The sequence below is a fragment of the Eptesicus fuscus genome, chromosome 18 (genome assembly GCF_027574615.1).
Source record: "Eptesicus fuscus isolate TK198812 chromosome 18, DD_ASM_mEF_20220401, whole genome shotgun sequence".
Classification (NCBI taxonomy): domain Eukaryota; kingdom Metazoa; phylum Chordata; class Mammalia; order Chiroptera; family Vespertilionidae; genus Eptesicus; species Eptesicus fuscus.
In genome coordinates, this window is record NC_072490.1 from 49,789,334 (window position 1) to 49,806,235 (window position 16,902).

Here is a 16,902-nt window from a genome sequence, read left to right on the forward strand (position 1 = left end):
GTGTGTCCTCAGAGCAAAATCTTGGCTTTGCTTTTCTTCGTCTTTGGCATCTAGTAGTGTTGCTCTCAAACTAAGTTGTAGATACTAAATTGAATTTATCAAATTAAAAATTATTCACTCTATTTATTTGTAGCCTGGCAACTTCTTCAATAGTTATCATTTTATCTCTTTTAAGCCTGTACTAAAATGTTGATGTATATACAAATAAAATTCAGAGAGAAGTAAGGCGCTATTTCAAATGCTTCCTTTCCCATGGAACTTCCTTTGGTTTTCCCATCAGGAATTAACAATTTCATTTGCTATTTTATTCATATAATTCAGGAGACAAAGCCAACTGTGAAGGCAAGTTCTTTCTTTTGTCATGACTATCGGCATTCAACAATACCACTAACTAAATGTTTCTCATTCACTTCACTTGCAGCTGTCATGGAAAGATTTACTAAGCAGAAAAGAAACCATGGAATGTTTGAATAACAGCTTGGCATGTTCTAGAATGAATGTTAACCAGAGAAATTCAGAGCATAATTAAACAATATAACAAATGGAGACTGGGCATTGTGATTCTCAAAATGTAGACTTTGTATCCTGGAGATGATTTTAAGTGGCACAAAGATGAGACAGCAAATATTGTTAATGTTGTAATTAGCTAGCTATTGGTATTAATACAAGGAAAGGAGCAAAGGGAACGCCAGACACAAGCAAGGCCATCTGGGCAGCTTTACCAGGAAGCTGCAATTTCACACTCCCCAGGGAACCACAGGTTCATGCCCTGCAGATCACTGGGAAACGGGACTGGACAAAGGGGAAGATGGGTGCATGCCCAATGAGTCAGGATAAAGTATGGGAACAACAATAATTGGCCAGAAAGCTGGGCCACTGCAAGCCTTCCTGCAAAAATTTGGGAATACATAATCCCAAGACAAAGGAATTCTCTCTCTTGTTCTTGTTTCACTCCTGCTTTCTTGCACTCACCAGTGCTCCCTCCACAGCCAGGTGCATGGCCATGGCTGTGTGGACCCCACACACAATGGATTGCAGCTGGGAACACAAGCTAAAAGCTAGCCTGATGCTGGACTGGACCATGCAAATGTGGAGCAGGAACTCTGGGCAAAGGCTTTGATCCTATCTCTGCTGAAGACAAAATAGTTCTTTTCCTTGGCGGGACAGGAGGAGATGGGAACTTGGAAACTCAGGGGTTTAATTCCACAAAAATAAAGCTTTCCACAATACCTCATCCTCCTGTGGTGGCCTCTGGAAATTCTTTTCCCTGTGACACCCCAAGGAGCCCACTTTAATTGGCAATATGTGGGGACATGGAAGACACCCCACTGATACCAAAGTGGTCGAGTGAGACGCCATTCTCTCCCATTCTCTGTTGACCTCAGGAGGTGTCTGTATGGCAGGAGAAGGTCTAGATGTGTCATCCTTTCATTTCGGAGAAAGGACAGTTTGGTTGACATTTGTAGCCTCCTTTTTCAGTGAACAGAATCTATCTAGAATTTACTAACATTTTGTTTCCACTGAAGTTGTTTTTATGGCAACTATTTGCCATCAAACAAAAAATATATATATAAGTTTAAAAATGGCAGATTGAAAGAAAAAGATCCTATCTAATAAAAGAGTAATATGCAAATTGACCGTACCTCCACAAGCCACGCCCACCAGCCAATCAGGAGCGAATATGCAAATAAAACCAACCAAGATGGCTGCAGCCACAGAGAGCAGGAGGGAGGCTTGGGTTGGCCCCGGTGATGGAGGAAGCCAAGCTTTCCACCTGCCCTTGCCGGCCTTGGCCTCCACTCCAGGCTACAAAGTTTAAATCATAGAAGATAAATAAATCCCAACAGAAATGGCTGCCGCCACAGAGCGAGCAGAAGGCTTGGCTCCGCTCCAGGCTACAAAGTTTCAACTGTAGAAGATAAATAAATTCCAGATACCAGGACCTATGTTTGGGTCACCAGGGGGTGTGGCTGGCCTGCAAACCACCACAGGAACCTCGCCCAGGCTGCCCCACGCCCCAAGTGAACCCCCACCCTGATCCGGGACACCCTTCAGGGCAAACCAGCTGGCCACCACCCATGCACCAGGCCTCTATCCTATCAAATAAAAGAGTAATATGCAGATTGACCATCACTCCAACACACAAGATGGCTGCCCCCATGTGGTCAAAGATCCTGCCCCCATGTGGACACAAGATGGCCACCACAAGATGGCCAGCAGGGGAGGGCAGTTGGGAGGGACAAGGCCTGCAAGAGAGGGCAGTTGGGGGCAATCAAGCCTGCAGGGGAGGGCAGTTAGGGTTGACCAGGCCAGCAGAGGAGGGAAGTTGGGAGTAACCAGGCCTGCAGGGAAAGGGCAGTTGGGGAGGACCCAGGCCTGCAGGGGAGAGCAGTTGGGGGGGACCAGGCCTGCAGGAGGGTGCAGTTAGGGGTGACCAGGCCTGCAGGGGAGCAGTTAGGCATCAATCAGGCTGGCAGGGGAGTGGTTAGGGGGTGATCAGGCTGGCAGGCAGAAGTGGTTAGGGGCAATCAGGAAGGCAGGCAGGAGAGCAGTTGGGAGCCAGCAGACCTGGATTGTGAGATCGGGCCTAAACAGGCAGTCAGACATCCCTCGAGGGGTCCCAGATTGGAGAGGGTGTAGGCTGGGCTGAGGGACCCCCCTCATGCATGAATTTCGTGCACCAGGCCTCTAGTCCTATATAATAAAGGGCAAATATGCAAATTGACCGTTCACTATGACAAGCACTGATCACCAGGGGGCAGACGCTCAATGCAGGAGCTGTCCCCTGGTGGTCAGTGCACTCCCACAATCAGAGCGCCGCTCAGCCAGAAGCCCCAAGGGCTCCCCAACTGCAAGAGGGCGTAGGCTGGGCTGAGGGCACCCCCCTCCCCCAAGTGCATGAATTTCAGGCACCGGGCCTCTAGTAAAACAAATAATAGTTCTGGCGGTGTGCAGGTAAGGCATGAGGGTGGTCAGGAATGACTGAAATCTCAGAAAAATGCAGTTCGTGCTACTGTAGATTTAACTTCAGTGAATGTTAAAAATATCTCGGATTTGAAAAAGGGAGGATGACTTAAAAGTAGCTCTCTGTCCTAATTCTTCACAAAGCCATATTTGGAATAGATTTTTCTATGAAGACTCATCATTAATATGTATATAGGAGGATTTAGTTTTACATAATGTTAAGTCCTTAATTCCTCTGAATCATTTCCATGTTACATACTACTTTCTTTCCAGTTTTTTTGTTTTGTGTGTGTGTGTGTGTGTGTGTGTGTGTGTGTGTGTGTTTTGGTATGTGTGCACCCAGCTCTCAACAGAACCACAAATACTGTCACGTTGGGATGCTGACGAACTATGCAAACTCCTGCCTAATCCAATTATCCTGTGTAATTAAAGCAGTTTTAAATTACAACTGAGCTCAATTTTAAGGGGAAAAAATAAATCTCTCTTTTTAATTTTCTAGTGCCTTAGTTTTATCCAGCTTTATGAATTGTACTTATGGCCTGTCTATAAAAATAAACCTAAATGTAAATTGTGATTTAAATCCCCCTGGGCAAGCTGTTCGGCCTTATTTGTTAGAAAGCAAATAAGACCTACTTTATGGCCTGTTTACTAAACTGAAAATTTCAAACCAAGGGATTTAAAAGACATCAACTATATTGATATCATAACCATAGAAATTATTAAACAGAGTAGTGCTCTCAGGAAAATCTAATCTTAAAAACAAAACATTATCTGATGTTTTTCTTTTAAATTATATGCTGATAGGGTATTCAAAAGTGGTATATATGCACATTACTTATGTTCACCATTTAAGCTGTTGTTTACTCAGTGTATAGAGTCATAAGACTCCAACCAATGCAGGTTTTGGTGATTTCATTTTGATCACGGAGGTCACTCAAGGGTGCTTCTATTCCCCTCCCCCCATCTGGACTGTGTCGCCGTCATTGCTTTAACAACCAGTGGGATGAAATAGGATTCCTCTCTCCTTAACAAGCCATTATTATCTGAGGTTTCAAATGTATCCAGTCTGGACTGGTCCAATGAAATGCTAATTGAGAAGCCCCAGGTGAGCAACATGTTCATAAATCAGTTGATGGCTCCTTGCCCTGAGGAAGTTTTTGCAGGGACAAGTTTCGCGCTAATAATGTCTGAATATCTGGGTCTTCTCTACAGTAGGTGAAGCAGGGTGTTCCTCCTTCTCTCTTCAGAGTCACCAATTAGGGAGAAACCACTTAGGAAGGTGCTCTGCTGTGCGGCTGCTCCCAAAGGCGTAACCGGTTGGAAAGAAGCGCCCTGCCGTGTAGGGAGTGAAGCTCTGGTCTAGTTCGTGCTGTGACAACAGAGAAGGTGCTCAGCGCATCCCCAGCCGCATCCACTGCTGGGGCCATGACTCAGCCCTGAAGGCTGCAGGCGACACGCACTCCCCCCAGGACTTACTTACCATCAGGCAGTCCACCTTCTCTCAGACTCAAAAAGTGCACAAGAGAACGAGAGAGATCTTAGTAGAGGACGCTCCCCAATCGTCTATGTTTGGTTAAATTTTCTGTGTCAGCGAAATTTAGTAACTCACTACCAGTCACGTGCTTCGTACTGATGGTGACACACCAGGTGTGGTGACAAACAACAACCGGCTCTTCTGCAGCTCAGGAAAGGCACCTCAACTGTCTGGTTGCTCAAACTCCAAACCTAGATGTTACTCAGGATGACTTTCACCCCACTACACACACACACACACACACTCACACACACACTTTCTCTCTCTCACACACACACACACACACACACTCACACACACACACTCTCTCTCTCTCTCACACACTCACACACACACATTCTCTCTCTCTCTCTCTCACACACACACATACACACACACTCACATACTCTCACACACACACTCATACACACACATACACACACATACACACAGTCACACACACACACATACTCACACACATACACACACACTCATACACACACACTCATACACACATACTCTCACACACACTCACACATACACCCTCACATACACACTCACACACACATTCACACTCACACACATACACACACTCACACACACTCACACACACATACTCTCACACACACACTCATACACACACACTCACACACACACACACACATACACATACACACATACACACACACTCACACATACACACACACTCACACACATACTCACACACATACACACACACACTCTCACACAGTCACACACACACACACACACACTCACACACACACACACTCACACACAGTCACACACACACTCTTCATTAAACTACAAGCCTTTCTGTACATTCTCCAAAGCATACCTATTTTTCTTTATTGCCAGTACTGTTTAAGCCACCATCATCTCTTGCTTGAACAGCTACAATATGAAATTTTTTCCCTGATAAGTGTTTTAAATAACAACTTTATTGAAGTATAATTTATATACCATGAATCATCTCTTTTAAGTGTACAATTCAAGAATTCTTAGTACATGTGCAACACTGCCCAGGCACAGCTAGAATCCAATTTTAGGATGTAACCCTCACCCTTAAAGGGCTCTGTGCCTGTTTGCAGCCTGTCCCTCTCCCCCTGCCAGCCTAGGCCCCTACTAGTCGACCTTCTGTCTCCATACATGTGCGTTTTCTGGACCTTCGTGTAAATGGGATCCTGTCACATGTGGTCCTTGGCACCGGGCTTCTTTTCCCTGTAATGTTTTTGAGGCTTATCAGTGTTGTAGCATGCGTTACTACTTGCTTCCTTTTTATTGCCTAATAAATAGTACACCCGTATATGTAATTTCTGAAGCATAAGTAAACAAACACCAGGAAGCCATCACTCAACTTCGAATTAGAATATTACAAAACTACTCAGAGCTCCATTTCTCCCTCAATCTGTCGCCCACCTAACAACTGACACGGTGGTCATCCTCAGCTTTCAACTTCCTGATGAATTCCTGTGACCGTTAATATCAAACCCAAAGTCCATGAAATCCCCTCATGGCCCACAAGGACCTTGCTTCTCTCTTATGACTTTCCCCTCACTCACATACTCCTGACGCAATGTCCTTCTTTCTGTCCCCGGAACATCACAAGCGATTCCCACCCCACTTACAACTTGCTTTGTTCTCTCCCTTAAATGCTTGTGTTTGATCTACAGTGACTGGACCCTGACACTGTAACCTCGATTCTAGTCCCTCATGAGGGACTTCCTGGCCAGCCATCCAAAGGGGATTTCTCTCCAGCCAGTCATTCCCATCAGATCAGCCTGTTTTGTTTTGTTTTTGGAGTCCTACTGCTGTCTTTAATCATCTTATTGGTTTACATGTGTATGTTTCCACCCTGAGGGCAGGGCCTATGCCTTGTGCCTGGACCATTGTCGAATCCACATTTTATGTGAACGAGTATTTACTTAATGAAAAAGGAAATGTATGAATCAGGGCGCAGAATAAGCGGGTAAAATCAGGGTGCGAAGTGGATCTGGAGACCTGAGGCAACGGACAGCAGAACGCACCAAACCATGGCCTTTGCTTAGTTGAACTGATGATATTTTTGGATCTGTGCTTTCCCATTTTCTTTTGAAAATAAGCATTCCTCTGAAGAAATTTAATCACTCATCAACCTTGATTAGGTTTAACCTCATGCAGAGAAAGTATGCGCTTCTGATCAGCACTTTGGGTCCAAATAATCAGTGTAAATACTGCTGGCTTGAAGTTTTGTGTGATTTACCCCCACTTTTTAATGAGGTGTTTGATGGCAATTTCAAGAGCCTTGTGGTTTTAATCACCCTGGCCACTTGGGTTTAGAATGAAGTCCTATTAACCACCTCTCTACTTAGAGTATCTTCAAGGTTATATAGGTTTCTCATCCTCTTTCATAAGTTCCTCAATATTTTCCATTTCAAATGTGGGTCAAAACTTTTGTGTGTGTATATATTAAAAAGAGATAATAAAAGCCAAAAAGGAGATTCCTTTTTTTCTATCTCTCCCTTTCTCTCTCTCTTTTTTTTCTCAAATTATTTTTATATTTGTTTTTTATATTTACACATGCATAGTTTTTATATATAATCATTTTCCCTAGACCCTAGAAAAGTTTAGTTGAAGCCAGTGGTTTTAACTCCGGTCCTAGCACTTGCTTGGCAGACATTTACAATATGGATAGGTGGCCAGATCCCTGGTAGGTTAAAAAAAATGCGAAGGGATTAACGAACAAACTGTTTAAGAAAAGGACTAGTTATTGCAAAGGGCCTGGAAGTTGAGCCACGTTTGCTTCATTGTCTCTCCCTGTGTACTTTAATCCTGATGTTTTCTCCTGATGCGTTAAACAAGATCCTGCACAAATATAACGAAGGCATTAATGGTTCTCACGTCAATGTACAAACACCACGCTCGCTGTTTATATACTAATTCTAATTGTGAAGCTTTTTAATTATCCGGACAAATGGAGCAGATTGAGATCGCTCAGTGAGCCTGGAGAGTGACCTTCATCTGTGCACAATGACTTGTTTGCTGTTTGTATATGAAGAATCGACCCGCATCTTAATTCCAGGCTCAAGCTTAAAAGCGGCAATGAATTCTCTGAGGTGGCCAGAGACAAAGGCGCATCCTGATGGAAGCTGAGAACACAGGGCTTCTGACCAATACATTCAGTGAGTGACGATGGGCCATACACTTTCCCCAGGACTATGTCACTCAGACAGGGCGGCCAACTACCAATTTACCCAGGACACTGACTTTCAGTGCTAAGACCAAAACCCTGGACAAACCAGGATGAGCTGGTCACCTTACTCACCAACATGAAGGAAATAACTAGCTGTGAACATATAATACCATTTCCAGGAATCTCTCCGAAAGAAACAATCAGGTGAGGGTAAAGATTTCCGTAAAAGATTACCTATCACGTGCATACATCTGTGGGTGTGTGTACCCACACTCAAGAAATACAGAAGAGCAAACTAGAAAACACCACCAAAACATTTACAATCATTATCGCCAGGTATTGTGATCATGAGTGATATTTAACTTTTCCTTACTTACTCTTTCTCTCCGTTTTTGGCAATGATTTTTGATCAGAAACATCAGATCTAATTTTAAATACTAAGCCAATAATAAGACCAAGTACAGCTTGATTCAATATAGAGACTAAAAGAAAATGTTGTTGGAAATAGAGGCAAAAAATACGTATTTCCCGCCCAGATGTTTCCGCAGCTGCCTCTGCTAGGAGAGCCCTGGGTCTGAGAGTCCCCTGCAAAGTTGGACTCAAGCCTGACTTACTTACATCCAATTAAACACTTCCCTCCTGAAAGCCTTCAAGGACCCAACACTCCCATTATCCACGGAGAACCACTCTCTGGCGCAGTGAGATGGGACCCATTGTAGGCGATTTCTTGAGATCCTTTCACATTAACTCTCCATCAGCGGCGAGCATTACCGTAGCACAGTACACCCTGACTTTTAAATGAAGCAGCAAATAAAACCTTCTGGGGGAAGTGAACGTGTTCATTTTCTCTTTTCATTTGGTGTCAATGACACCCTAATATCAGCATGTAACGTTCTGTAAAAGACACGTCTTTGCAAATGTGGAGAAAGAACAAATGTGGTACAGCTGTGGAGTAATCCTTGGAGGAAACAGAAGACTCGGCTGGAGAACTGACTGTCCCAGTTCCCAGCTGCTCATCCATTGCCCACAAGGTTGTAAGAGATGCTGGCTGACTGGCTTCAACTCACTCAAGGTCGTTCCCCAAGACGCTGGAACTACAGGGTGCAAACTGGCAAGCGGTATGTGCAAAGCCAGGTTTGGGGGTAATAAACAATTGCAAACTCATGAGAGAAGAGCCAAATGTTGTCCAGGGCTAGAATGCAGCCTCCAGAGGCCGTGGTACTCTCTTTGGAAAAGGCAGACTAGGGAAGGAAGGAGGGTCTTGGTTCTAGGTCCCAGTGTGTTTTTTTTTTGTTTTTTTTAAATTTCTTTATTGATTAAGGTGTCACATATTTGTCCTCATCCCCCCATTCCCATCCCACCCCTCTCCCCACGCATGCCCCAATCCCCTGTTGAACTTAACCGTTGGATAGGCTTATATGCATGCATACAGGTCCTTTGGTTGAACTCTCCCCCTCCCCCCACCCTTCCCCTACCCTCCCCTATCCTCCCTCTGAGGCCCGATAGTCCGATCGATGCCTCCTTGCTTCTGGTTCTGTTCTTGTTCCTCAGTCTATGTTGTTCATCATTTCCCCTAGATGAGCGAGATCATATGTCACTAGATATATACTAATAAGCACTGAATGTGAGACGAGCAATAATAGTTATGCTGACAGGCAAATGAATCAGTCTGTAGCGAGCTTCCCCCTGGACCAACAGTTCTTTTGAGACTCAATTTCAATGTCCAGTAGTTCCTTATGTGTACATGTCAGCACTGACCCCCCAGCTCTGGATGGTGGACAAATGGCGGTAACGGAGGTCCGACTCCCTCTGGTTTGGTCTCGGCCGAACCCAGGGGCACGGCGTCACCCGGACTAAGGGGCACGTGGCCTCACCCATACCCAAGGGGCGCGTGGTCTCACCCGGGCCTGGGACCCAGCCTCACCCGGATGGATCCAGGGGCACACGGCCTCACCCGGACCCAGGCTCTGGCTTCACCCGGACCCAGAGACACTTGGCCTCTCCCAGACCCAGGGCCACTTGGGCTCACCCGGGCCTAGGTGCACGAGGCCTCATCTGGATCCAGGGACACATGGTCGCACCCGGACCCAGGGACGCTTGGCCTCTCCCAGACCCAGGGCCACTTGGGCTCACCCGGACCTAGGTGCACGAGGCCTCATCTGGATCCAGGGACACATGGTCGCACCCGGACCCAGGGACGCTTGGCCTCTCCCAGACCCAGGGCCACTTGGGCTCCCCCGGGCCTAGGTGCACGAGGCCTCACCCGGATCCAGGGACACATGATCTCACCCGGACACAGGGACCCCAGTGTGTTTTGAACGTGTCCCTTTCACTCCCCTTTCTCTGCCACCGCCAGCCACTACCATTGGCCACATGACGACAGCAGCCTCCCAGCTGGTCCCAGCTTCCACTGCTGCCCATGCCCTGCATAGCCACGCTCCAGACAGCAGCCAGAGGGATCTTTCCGAGATGTAAACCCCACCAGGTTACTTTCGGGCTTATAATCCAAACTTCTTACCTGGGCCTCCAGACCTGGGGTATGGCCTTGCTGACTCCTTCCCTTCCTTCCCCTCTCAATCTGCTCACTCCTCCCAGCCCCTCAGATATGCAGGCTCCTTATCACAGGGTCTCTGAACTCCCCATTCTCTCTAAGCAGCATGCACTTTGCCAGACTGGTTCCTTCTTGTCCAGTTGTCACATCTTAGGGACACCTTCTGGCCAATCTAACAAAAACAGTTTCTCTCTCCAACGTGGTTCATCTGCACCGATCACAGCAGAGCTGAGGGCCCTGACCCTACATTGACTGAATGCTGCATGAGCTGAGAGTTACAAGCAAATATTTGGCCAAAGTATCGACATTACAGAATAAGCTTCTGGGAATACAAGAATCAAATAAAATTATTAACAATGTAGTTATCATTGCAACTTTATTATAAAATTTTAATAGTCAACATTTAAACTTTTGCTATTATGGTGTAGGAAAGATAATTTCTTAGCACTATCAGCTAAAAACTGCCCCTTGCATCTTCATATGACACATTGAGGATAGACACCAAATAGATGTTTATTTTGCCTCGAGGGCTGGTGGAGGAGATATTTTGGGGTCAGCTCTGCAGTGTGGGGAACTGTTAGCTGTAACAGCTTTCCTTCCTTTTGGATAGGGATGGATTAAGGTAAGCTTTACCTTATTTTGATTAATGGGATGATTGCTACTACGCCAAGCAGGTCTGCAAAGATTAGAATTATAACATAGCCTTATCTTAATCTTTCTGCCTTGCATTATTATTTATGTTATATAAAGATTTCTTGGCTCAAAAGGGATATTATATTCATCCTAAAGCTATCAAGTTACATTATTTCATCTACTTATTTATTCATCTGTTTGAAAAATCTTAATATTTTTCATATAAAATAAGCAGTTTTATAGAGTCAGTTATTACATGTTGACATTTTGATTTATGCATTTGCACTGACTGATAGGATTCCAGCACATAAAGCACATTTAACCATTTTGACTTCAAAATGCATTTGGAATGCTCAGTGATATTTCAAATGAATATTCTGTATGAACTACGAGGAAGAATGGCATGCCTTGCTTGTGTTACAGACATTTGTCACACCAATTGGCCATGAGGGTTACCTATGTGTTGCATGATCATGGAGTGGGCACAAGTGCAGAGACGCCACACATGACTTTGAAATGACATTTGACTGTTAGGCTTTCTGAAGGCGAGGTTGGAGAAAGCTGTAGCGTAGATGTTGATTGAACTGCAGGCCAAAGCCAAACTTGGATGCATCTCTACCCAGTGGTTACAAATGGTCTTGTCTAATATCTGCCTGTCCCATTCGATATGGTGCCACTGTGGTAGGCCTTTTGCTTCTTTGGTTCCTGTTGTATGCCCTGCACCTTGCAGAGTGTTTACATATAAAAGCCACTCCCAGGGTGAGAAAAAGGAAGGACGGACTGAATGGAGTGAATAGCATCGTGTGCTCCTCTCTCTGTAAACAGATTCTCACCCCGATTCACATGTATTTGGGGAGTCACGTGGCAGGCCCTGGAGATGAGTCCTGATCACAATAACCAACAGAGCACAATGAGCTCTGGAGGCTGCCATTCTAGAGGACAGGCTGGCTGAGGTTTGTTTTGTTTGGGGTCTCTCTAAAGTAGGAAAGTGGGAGGGAGAGAGAAGCATTTTCCAGGTCCCAAGCCCTGACACATTCAGTGCAACAGAAAATCTGGTTCTGTACCTGGAGTAGAAACGGCATGACTGAGCCTGGGGGAGAAGAACAGGTGACAGCACATGGCAGGGCTGAAGTCCCAGCATCTAGGACCTCAGATGCAGATGCTGAGATTCCTGCCTCCAATTCCCCTTTAACAGTCCTCAGATAGTGACATTGCAATTCTATGGAACTTCTTGATATGTAAACAAGTGATAGATAAGACCCCTCTTTTTACTCCTTTTATCTCACTAGTAAATTTACAAAAGAAAAAATCTGAAACAATAAAACCCTTCCTTCATTAGATTACAGGGCAACTTGTTTTCTAAATGGCAAGATATCTCCACGTTTATAGAGATTTAGTTTAATTTGGGATGCACTTAGCAATTCCTTGGGGTGTGTGTGTGTGTGTGTGTGTGTGTGTGTGTGTATTCTGTCATTACTTGAAAAGTGACGGTGGTTTAGTGTCAAGAAGAGCTCATACACTGGATTCACTCTATTTTCTAGATTTTTCTGTTTTTTTTTTTTTTGTTTGTTTGTTTGTTTTTGTGTGTGTGTGTGGATATTTTGCAGCCATTGCCATTTCTGTTGTTTTGAATATTTAGTACTTATTTGAATGGAGAAATTTCTCTGCTCATTATATCATCACTAGGGGCCAGTGCATGAAGATTTGTGCACAGGGGGTGGGTCCCTCAGCCCGACCTGCACCCTCTCCAATCTGGGAGCCCTCAGGAGAGCCCTCTCCAATCCGGGAGTTTGTGTCTGTCTTTGCAATCATATGAACGAATTGTTTGAGACCCCAACCCAGTTTGGTTTGGTGCTCACAGAATAATAGAGGTCTTTTTTTTTTTTTCTTTGCTCCATTGGTGGAGATTTCCTAGAAGTTGCAGGATATCTTCCCTTTAATTTTTTCTCATCACTGTGACTTTACTTATGTCTCTCACCTTTGCTTTCCCTCTATCCCCCACCCGCAACAGTAACTTGCTCCAGGCTCACTTTGCTCTAGTGTCTAGAGATCCTGCAATGCATCTGCCACCAGAACTACAATTCCCAGAATTCCTGGTGCTCCCCGTGCTCTTGGTTTCCATTTCCAGTACAGGGGCTGCATAAGCCAAAAGGACTGTGAACTCCAGCCACCCACAGGCCAGGCTGACAGGACCGAACATTCCAGTGGCGTCCCCAGGATCCTGGCCACTTGGCGCCGGCACGTGTTTGTGCTGGCTACAGGCTCAAAGCGGGTGGGGTCCTGGGGGTGCCTGCTGCATTGCCCTGGCTATGTAGAGGGCGGGTGGGCGTCCCACCCCACGCCTGGCCCCTCAGCGCCTGCGCATATAGGCCTGGAACAACAGGGAGGCGGGAATGCCCGTTGCATTGCCACAGTGATGTGGCAGGCATCCCGCCCTACCCCTGGCAGCTCAGCGCCTGTGTGGTGCACGCTGCCCACAGACCCACCATCTTTGTTGTGTTAATTTGCATACTCACTCCTGATTGGCTGTGGGCATCGTGGAGGTACGGTCAATTCACATATTTGTCAATTATTAGTATAGATAATCATCAGTATTCCAAAGAGATTTCCAAGTCCATCACATGTCCCTCCTTTTTATTTTATTTTATGTTTTTCATGCAAAGGGATAGTTTAAACACTTTAATTTCTTTTTTAATTTTTATTGATTTTTATTAAATTTATTGGGGTGACATTAATAATAAGATTATATAGGTTTCAACTGTATATTTCTATGATACATGATCTGTATAGTGTATTGTGTGCTCACCACCCAAAGTCAAGTCATCTTCTGTCACCATATATTTGGCCCCCTTTACCCTTTACTAACCGCTATTCCCTTCCCTCTAGCAACCACCATACTGTTGTCTGTGTCTATGAGTTTCAGTTTTATATCCCACATGTGAGTGAAATCGTGGTTCTTAGCTTTTCCTGACTGAGTTATTTCACTTAGCATGATATTCTCAAGGTCCATCCATGTTGTTGCAAATGGTAGCATTTTGTCCTTTCTTGTGGCTGAATAGTATCCTATTGTATGGACTTCCTTTTTTAGCTTTTTCCCAGAGCCCTTCACCATTAGCCAGTAAGGCTTAGCTCTGAGTATTATTGACCATGTCAGGCATCATAAGAAAACTAGCCTGACATACAGACTTTTCCAAGTGCAAGTAAGAAATCTACATGTAAATGAACACATTACAAGGGAAACTGTAAAAGGGCATCTAATTGAGCGATAAAACACCTTACGCTTCTTTAGGTCCTATCACCTGACTTTTGTGGCCTGTACTATCTCTTTTCCTTTCTACCTAGGCTTCCCCTCATAGCAGCAATAATTATAAACATAAGAATAACAGTTTTACATTTGTGCCAAGCGCTTTGCTGATATAATTAAATTTGAATCCTCATCAACAAGTCTTTAGCCATCAACTGAGGTTCAGAGGATTTAGTAGCTTACCCAATGTAACAACTGGGATCCAAGCTAGGTCTTGTCTCACCTGAAGCTTTTCTCTGATGCCTATGCTACACCTTACTTTCCATAGAATCGCTAACATGTTTCCAACCAGATTCCAGCTATGAGAGCTCCAAGAAACAGCTGCTCCACCCAAACCCTCTCAACCAGAGACTATGGAGGTGGGACAGCTTTCAAGTCCTTACCAAGGAACCCTGGGAACTTTGAAGGACTCCGCAATTAAAGCACCAGAGGCCCGGAATTTTCCAAACACCCTGATGGTCGGCCTCTTGCCAAGAAGAGCATCTGTCTTCCCGGAGGCCCCACACTCACCTGCATCCCTGCAGGGAGATGAGCTCTATATCACAGCGCAGGGGGATGCTCGGCCCTTAGGAAGCCGTGGAAAGGATGATCTCAGCAGCTAACCTCTCTGAACAAAGGCTCCGACCCAGAAAGAAGCTGAAAGAATGGGCTTGAGGAGACCCGGCTATAGGGGTTGATGCCACGGTGTGTTGTGACTCTGGACGGGGACTCAGGGAGGACACCGCCCTTTTCCATTCTGCGAGCATTGGCCTGCAGACTCAAGGGTCCCAGGTTCGATTCTGGTCAAGGGCATGTACCTTGGTTGCGGGCACATCCCCAGTAGGGGGTGTGCAAGAGGCAGCTGATCGATGTTTCTCTCTCATCGATGTTTCTAACTCTCTATCCCTCTCTCTTCCTCTCTGTAAAAAAATCAATAAAATATATTTTAAAAAAAAAGAAGTAGAGTGGGTTTTCCCACTTGGGAGAAGTGTATCAAATTGGATTTCACTGAACAGTGATGTGCAATCAATTCAGTTCTCAGGTTACTCAGCATCTATAATGATCCTACCTAATAAAAGAGTAATATGCAAATTGACCCTAACTCCGCTACACCCACAAGCCACGCTCACCTGCCAATCAGAGCGAGTATGCAAATTAACCCAACCAAGATGGCTACAGCCACGGAGAAAGTAGGAGGGAGGCTTGGGTTTCCAAGGCGATAGAAGAAGCCAAGCTTTCCCCTGCCCTGGCCCGTCTAAGCCTCCACTCAAGGCTACAAAGTTTCAATTATAGAAGGTAAACAAATCCAAACAGAAATGGCTGCCAGCCACGGAGCGAGCAGGAGGCTTGGCTCCACTCCAGGATACAAAGTTTCAATTGTAGAAGGTAAATAAATCCCAGATACCAGGGCCTCCGCTTGGGTTGCCAGGGGGCGTGGCCAGCCTGCAAACCACCACAGGCCCCTCACTCAGGCCGCCCCATGCCCCAAGGGAACCCCCACCCTGATCCGGGACACCAGGGAAAACCAGCTGGCCCCCACCCATGCACCAGGCCTCTATCCTATCTAATAAAAGAGTAATATGCAGATTGACCATCACTGCAACACACAATATAGCTGCTCCCACGTGGTCAAAGATCCTGCCCCCATGTGGACACAAGATGGCCACCACAAGATGGCCAGCAGGGGAGGGCAGTTGGGAGGCACCAGGCCTGCAAGGGAGGGCAGTTGAGAGGGACCAGGCATGCAAGGGAGGGCAGTTGGAGGCGATCAACCCTGCAGGGGAGGGCAGTTAGGGGTGACCAGCCTGCAGAGGAGGGAAGTTGGGGGCAAACAGGCTGGCAGGGGAGCAGTTAGACATCAATCAGGCTGGCAGGGGAGTGGTTAGAGGGTGATCAGGCTGGCAGGCAGAAGTGGTTAGGGGCAATCAGGAAGGCAGGCAGGCGAGCAGTTGGGAGCCAGCAGTCCTGGATTGTGAGAGGGATGTCCGACTGCCCGTTTAGGCCTGCTCCTACTGGGATCGGGCCTAAACGGGCAGTCAGACATCCCTCAAGGGGTCCCAGATTGGAGAGGGTGCAGGCTGGGCTGAGGGACATCCCCTGCCCCCGTGCACAAATTTTGTGCACCAGGCCTCTAGTAAAAGCATAATATGCTAATTAGACCAGATGTCCTTCCAGACGACCTTCTGGACGAAGCTGGGGCTGCGAGGGAAGCCCAGGTCCTGGGTGCCAGAGGGAAGCTGGGTGCCAGAAGCCAGGGGAAGGAAGGCCTACTCTTGCACGAATTTCGTGCATCAGGCCTCTAGTTAGATATAATTGGCAAGTAAGCTCAGGCACAGTATTCAAGAGCTAAACCAGAAAGCCAGCCAATGGGCCTATTGTCACTTAGTCCTTAGAGGGCCATTAAAAAATACATCCTTGCCTTGGCTGAGTGGCTCAGTTGGTTGCAGCATCATCCCATACACCAAAAGGTTCTGGGTTTGATTCCTGGATAGGGCACATACGTAGGTTGTGGGTTCGGTCCTTGGCACAAAAATCAATAAAAAAACATCCTATCCTTGGGTGAGGATTAAAAAATAAGAACATCTGCCCTAGCCAGTTTGGCTCAGTGGATAGAACGCTGGCCTGAAAACGGAAAGGTCCCAGGTTTGATTCTGGTCAAGGGCACATGCTCGAGTTGTGGGCTCGATCCCCAGTTGGGGACTTGCAGGAGGCAGCCAATCCATAACTCTCTCTCATCATGGGTGTTTCTATCTCTCTCTCCCTCTTCC

The 16,902-nt window shown here is 46.1% G+C and overlaps 1 protein-coding gene across 8 annotated transcripts in view; it reads right to left on the reverse strand.

The window, feature by feature from the left end:
* CADPS (calcium dependent secretion activator) overlaps positions 1-16,902 on the reverse strand; it is a 468,003-nt gene that overhangs the window by 220,297 nt on the left and 230,804 nt on the right. The gene's annotated exons all lie outside the window — the stretch shown is intronic.